Below are 6881 nucleotides of genomic sequence, written 5' to 3'. Positions count from 1 at the left end.
ACTTGTTTTACTCGAGCGTCCTTATGTAGATGTGGAATACTAATATTCCTCCCTTTTTTTGCGAACGATAAACAGCATAGAGCAGGAAGTGAAGGTAAGTGTTTAAGAATGACTTTTCATTCTACGAGGGTCGTTCAGTAAGGAATGCCCCAAATTTTTTTAAAAAGCCGTTAATATACATAGACAAACGTCCTTGTTGGTTCTTCACACTTCATGTTTGTTCTGTGCGCCGGTGAGGTTTCGAACCGCTGTGGAAGATGGCAGAGCTGTAGTACAGCGTCAAAATGGCGTCTACATACGATTCACGTTACAAGCACCGTCCTGTTACTGAATTCTTGTGTGCAGAAAAAGAAACCGGGGTGAATATCCATAAACGTTTGTGTGCAGTGTATGGCGAAGCTGCACTTGAGAGTAGTACAGTTGGGCGATGGATGAAGAAAGTTACGGCGTCAGGAAATGCAGAAACAGAGCTCCACGATCAGCCACGCTCTGGACGCCTTGTCACAGCCACTGCTCCAGACATGCTGAATCGTGCGGATGGTATTATTCGTGCTGACCGGCGCATCAAAACTCCACAATTGGGTCTACAGTTGGTGGTCAGCATCGGAAGTGGGTCTGCAATGATCGAGACTCTCGGATATTCAAAGCGTTTTGAGACCAACGGAGAGGCATTTCTGACACGGATCATTATGGGGGACGAATGCTGGGTGCACCACTTTGCGCCGGAAACAAAGAGGCAGTCGATGGAGTGGAATCATCCTCATTCACCTCAAAAGAAGAAGTTCAGGACACCCCTCTGCTGGAAAAGTCATGGTGACGGTCTGCCGGGACTATGATGGCCCCATTCTCGTGGATGTGATGCCACGTGTGTAAACCATCAGTTCAGAGGCATACGTGAAAACCATGAATAAAATCAAGAACCGTTCGATAGGACAAGAATCCAGCAGAAATCTTGTTCCAACAAGATAATGTAGGCCCACACACAAGTCTGTGAACCCGGGAACAAATCGCCAAATTGGGTCGGACACATTTGCCTCATCCATCCTACAGTCCAGATCTGGCACCCTCGGACTTCCATTTCTTTGCGCCGCTCCCACGCCTACCTGAAAAGAGCTTTTACCAGCAGGGAATACATGCTCTTCCACAACGTTGGCGCACAGCTATAGAACGTGATGGAGACAACGTAGAAAAACAGGATATGGACAAGACATGTTGATGTATATTGTCACCAAATTATGACTCTTAACAAAAAATAGGTACTGAGAAAAAAAAGTGGAACATTGCTTATTGAACGACCATCGTATACTGAAGCGTTCACTGATTTGGAATTTAAAACTGTGGGTAAAACCAAGACTCGTAGCTGGGACCTTGGCTGGTTCGGGTGCAAGTGCTCTTGCGAAATAACCATTCAAGCACAATACACGACCCAACTCGCAACTCCATTTCCGGCAGTATCTCTCTTCTACCGGGTAGTGAACTGTCGTTGGATAGCTCAGTCGCCGGAGCAATTGCTCGTGGAACGGAAACATCTCACTTTCAAGAGCTGATTTAGCACACATTTTTAAACAACCAGGAGGTATTAAAGAACTTGTTAGATGGGGAACACCAGTGTGCCCGCGTTTGGCGCTTACCTGGCAGCCTGTTCGAGAACCGAGTGCGGTATACCACGGGCCACGGGTCTAATCTGCAGCACCCAGGGCGCGTGAGGTCACACCTATTCGCTCAGTGCGCCAACGCCCGCTCCCCGGCTGGCGTGCGACGCTGCCCACAAAGGAGCACACTGGTTTACGATCCGACCGCGTTATCACGCGCGGGGCTGTCCGTTCTCCGGTCTCGCCACTCGCGAAACAGCTCTCTGGTAGCTTTCACCAGCGGCGAAGCCAGCCGCTGTCGCAGGCTGATAACATGTACAACCAGGCGGCCACTCGCTGTATCCGTTCTAGGGTCACTTGCCGTACAGCGAAGTGTGGTTATCATCATCATCATCATCATCAGCCATTTGACATTGTTGGATAAAGGACTCTGTAAAACTTCTCCGTGTCTTATAACAGCTAAGATCACCTTCCAAAATACATTGCTAGACATAAAAAGTGAACCACCCAAAAGGGGAGGTGGAGGGATGAAATGAAACTTCACCGGTTGAGGGGTATGTAATGTTATTCCAGTGGCTACAGAATTGTATCAAATTTTCGAAGAAAGTGCCAGCATGAGCCCACTTATCGGTCTTACGTTGTACACCCTCTGGTAAGAATGAGTGCACTGATTAGGTTGGGAAGGGAGTGAAGAGCCGTTGTACCGTCTCCTGACGTAAGCTTCCCCTCAACTGTTGTAATTAGTTCAACATCCCTGTATCTTTTCTAGGCTTATTTACCCTACTGCAAAGTGGCGTCGTCAGCATCGTCATCCATTTGACATTCACTTTCGGGTAAACGTTCCCGCACGACTTTTCCGTGCGTTATACTGAGACTGTGTACATGTTCCGTTGGCAACACATAAAGGGATCTTTCTGGTCGATACCTCAAAACCACGCTGACAGTTCATAGAAAACGTGCTATATGTGGTCGAACACTGTTCTGTTGAAAAATGGCACCACAATGCTGCCACATGAGAGTTAACATTTGAGGACGCAGGATGTACATGACGTACTGCTCTGCCACCAGAGTTCCCTAAGTCTGTGGACCGAAGCCGTACTCAACAGCACCACACACCATGACGCCAGGAGTAAAAAACATCAGAAGAATGGGATCTCCCCAAGTTGCTGCCAAACTCGATGATTATCCACGGCAATGCAAAAACAGCAATTCATCACTCAACATAATGCGGCACCATCCGTTAGCAGTCTGAGCATTCCGATCACAGTACCACTCCAAATGCAGGCGTTATTTCTGTGGTGGTAAGGGCAGGCTACCCAAGGGATGTTAAGTTCCTAGTTCGGCTGCTGCTAGTCTACGTCCAATAGTGCAGGATGACTGAGTATGCGGAGTCCATTACTTGTTCTCGGATGGTGGTCGCAGACGCGAAGGGTGACGATATGCTTCGTGCACAATGCGGCGATCTTCCATTCTGTTGGTCGGACGTGGTCGCCGTAACCTAGACGACAAGTAGGTCTGCCCTCGCATTTCCAAGCAATTCCCGCTAGGGACACTGTCACAAATCTGGATAGTTCAGAATTCCACCACCCGGACAAACGGAGACCCATAGTGGGACGCCTTTCAAACCCAGGTGCTGATAACGCTGTCTCACACGAGGATGTGACGTCTCCGTGTCTTCCACAGTGATCACACAACGTCTGACGCCTTTGACGCCCCTTATCCGGGTGTAACAAAAACTGTAGCCAATTTTTCAAGAAATATTCCTGACGCATAGACGCATTAAATGTCTTATACTGACATGGGTCCGGAAGTGCTTCATTTCGATATTCAGCTCATTTTCTGCTTCTCTTCATAATCACATTAACCATGGGAAACTCAGAAACACACCGTACCGGCATTACATGAAACCTTTCTTACATGAAATGTTCAAAATATCCTTTAGGCTGTTTCTCGCTGCAATGTACAGTAAATTTTAATTTTTAGGTACACCGTCAGTGTTTGCTGCTCCAATTGAACCCATGTAATGTTGACATGTGATTCAAGTCATTGCTCGTGTTGACGTGCTGTAACCTCATTGCTCTACTTGCTTCAAGCACCTAGCGTCATCAGTTTAATGTCCACCAAGGACTCGATTGCGGCATAATGTAATGGAAGTTTACCCAAATGCATAGGTGGAAGATGCCCATTTGCTGTACAGATCAGCAGATGGTAATAACCGTGGCACTTGGCGTTTGTATCGGGACAAATTTCCAGGACGCCAGTGTCACCACAGGACGACGTTTACGGCGACTGATCGTCGTCTTAGGAAGCATGGGGCGCTAAAGCCTACTACTGGCTACTGGGGAAGACACAGAAGGATGAGCACGTCTCATCTGGAGGAGAAACTTCTTCGTGCAGTTGAAGTCATCCCTAGTGTCAGCGTAAGTGAAGTAGCTGCAACAATTAACGTCGACCACATAGCTGTCTGGAGAGTGCTACGTGAGAACCTGCTGTATCCCTACCGTGTACAGCGTGTGCAGACACTATCGGCAGCTGATTTTCCTGCAAGGGCACACTTCAGCGGGTACTTCTTTCAGAAACACTTCAGTCCTCACTTAAGGGCAGATGTGCCATTCACGGATGAAGCTTCGTTTCAAAGAGGAATCATGTGTTGAAGAGCTGCAGAAACTGAACTCTTAACATGGAAATAAAGTGTTTCCGGACTCACGTCTATATATTTTCTTCCTCTACTTGTGAGGATGCCAGCGGCCTTGCCGCAGTGGTAACACCCGTTCCCGCCAGCTCACAGAAGCTAAGCGCTGTCGGGCTGGGCTAGCAGTTGGATGGGTGACCATCTGGTCTGCCGAGCGCTGTTGGCAAGCGGGGTGCTCTCAGGCCTTGTGAGGCTAACTGAGGAGCTACTTGACTGACATACGGCCGGGAGAGCGGTGTGCTGACCACATGCCCCTCCATATCCGCATCCAGTGATGCCTGTGGGCTGAGGATGACACGACGGCCGGTCGGTAACGTTGGGACTTCCAAGGCCTGTTCGGACGGAGTTTAATTTACTACTGATGAGGTTGTTTCCTGAAAGTTTAGCCATACATTCTTATTACATCCTGTATTTCCTACCATGTGTGATGACTTGTATAAGCATAAAAAAAAAAAAAAAAAAATGCACTCCGGTGGCCAATCTGTCACAGAAAATTGCAGTTTTAATCATTTATTAGGGGCATTCAAATGAAAACCGTACACTCGCCACAACGGGACCATGTACTGGTTCCATTCAAAAGTAATCACCACAGACATTTATCCCCCTGGGAGGCGAGACAATCAATCATGTTTCGAAGAACACAGTCAGCAGCTGACGGATCCACAACCGCACCCACTCCAGCACTCCCTCACCCGACTGCAACTGCATGTCTTTCTTCAGGTCGCCAAAACTGTGAAAATGACACGGAGAAAGATCCGCACTGTATGGAGTATGTTGCAGTGTTTCCTTCGTTTTCATTCGACTAACCCTCTTACGTACCTGCCGGTGGTGTGTACATGTATGAAGTTTAAGTGACATTCTACCACGTCCTCTTGCTGCTTTATTTTTTTGTCTGGCAGCGTCTGGCAGAATGAGTAAATGTTCGTACACGAAGGTGCGGTTGTTGTTAAGTCATGGTGGACGACGGAACGATTTTCCTGACGTCGTTGTTGTTGTTGTTGCTGCTGTTATGGTCTTCAGTCCGAAGGTCGGTTTGATGCAGTACTCCACTTTAGCCTATCCCGTCCCTCTTCGTCTCAGCTGAACTACTGCATCCTGCCTACTGCATTCAAGTCTTGGTCTCCCTCTCCAATTTTTACGACCTGGGCTTCCCTTCACTGCCAAATTTCTCATGTATGTCAGTTATTTGTAAGATTTGTTGCTTCCAGGTTGTAACATCGGTACACTTTTCATTTGTTCCTAATGGAAAATTCTTATTCCTACCGTACCGAACGGAGCCCGAAGATTGGTTTTACGACGTAACATATAACGAACCAATGTCCCACACTGCCATTTGTACGTAAACACGGTTTTTTTGTTTATTATTACGTCTGGAAAATGACGTGCAGAAAATCTTGACCCTGAACGCTGATACATGCTACAAAGCTATTCCGGACAGACAACACTGCACGTTGAATTTCATCAAGGTCTACCGCAGAACATACGCATGTCCTACGACATTTCATGCGGGAGTCATCTATGTTCCCTTGTGGAGTTCTTGCTTCAGTTTCCCTAGACATAAAAGTCCTGAGCAGTCAAGTTTGATGAGGTGCAGACAATTTTGCGTAAAATATGCACCAATGGTCAGTAGAAAATCCACGCTAGCTGACACAAATGGGTAGGCTTCGAAACTGGTCCGTCAACGTATTGTCCAGGCTTAACAAGAAATGCATCGTTCGAACCTGTGATGTTTCTATAGGAGGAAAAGTACTGGCGGAATCGAGGTTGTAGTCATCGGTCGCCCCTCGATAGCTATGCCGGAAGTGGCCCGCGAAAGGCGACATTTAGGGTCCGAACCCCGCTCCGGCACAAACTTGTAATCTGACTGGAAGTTTCAGAACGGCGCTGGACAACGAAAGATTCGTTCTCATTACAGTTATCGAGGCTCTGGCTAAGGTACTTCTGTGCGATATCCTCTCTTCTAGGAGTGTTAGTGTAGTAACATACATAGGAGAGTTGCTGTGAAGTTCGTAAAGCGGGAAAGAACGACTGACAGAATGGAAGTAGCGAGGGCGAGCGTGAATCTTGCTTACGATCTAATGCTGACCATGACGACTTTGCTGAGGGTAAGGTGGCCTAGATGAGGCCCAAAATATAAAAAAGCCAAAATAAAATAATCATCGGTAATATCCTTCCCGTAAAAGACTAAGTTCTGGGTTCCAATCCTGGTCTGATAAACAGTTTTATTCTGCCAGTCTGTTTCGAAATGGCGCACAGGTCACTGCGGGGTGAATAATGGTTGGGATTTACTATTAAATGACCACACACAGCTCAAAACTTCCTCTCTCCTAAACTTCACTCAAGCCTAAAATTTCTTCAGTTCTTGCCACACTGTCTGACCTGCTCTATTTCTCTATTTTTCCAGTATTTCTTTATTTTATTGTGATTGTCTAAGTACTCCATACATTCTATTCATTCTTTATGTGTGCATCTTCTCTACAGCACAAGAAATTCTTCTTACCTCTGATATGCAATTTCCTGTTACAATTGTCAGTTCTGTTTCCTGCTCTGATTGTGCATCATCCTCCACATGTAACGTAGGGTGTTTACAAGTTATT

General features: G+C 46.9%; 1 pseudogene; it reads left to right on the top strand.

Annotated features, from left to right (window-relative positions):
• The first annotated feature begins 4332 nt into the window (after positions 1-4332).
• On the top strand, positions 4333-4450 carry LOC124552902 (annotated as a pseudogene).
• Positions 4451-6881: the final 2431 nt, after the last annotated feature.

Source organism: Schistocerca americana, chromosome 10 (assembly GCF_021461395.2).
Source record: "Schistocerca americana isolate TAMUIC-IGC-003095 chromosome 10, iqSchAmer2.1, whole genome shotgun sequence".
Taxonomy (NCBI): domain Eukaryota; kingdom Metazoa; phylum Arthropoda; class Insecta; order Orthoptera; family Acrididae; genus Schistocerca; species Schistocerca americana.
Note: the sequence above shows the minus strand (reverse complement) of the source record. Positions and strands in the feature narration are given on the sequence as shown.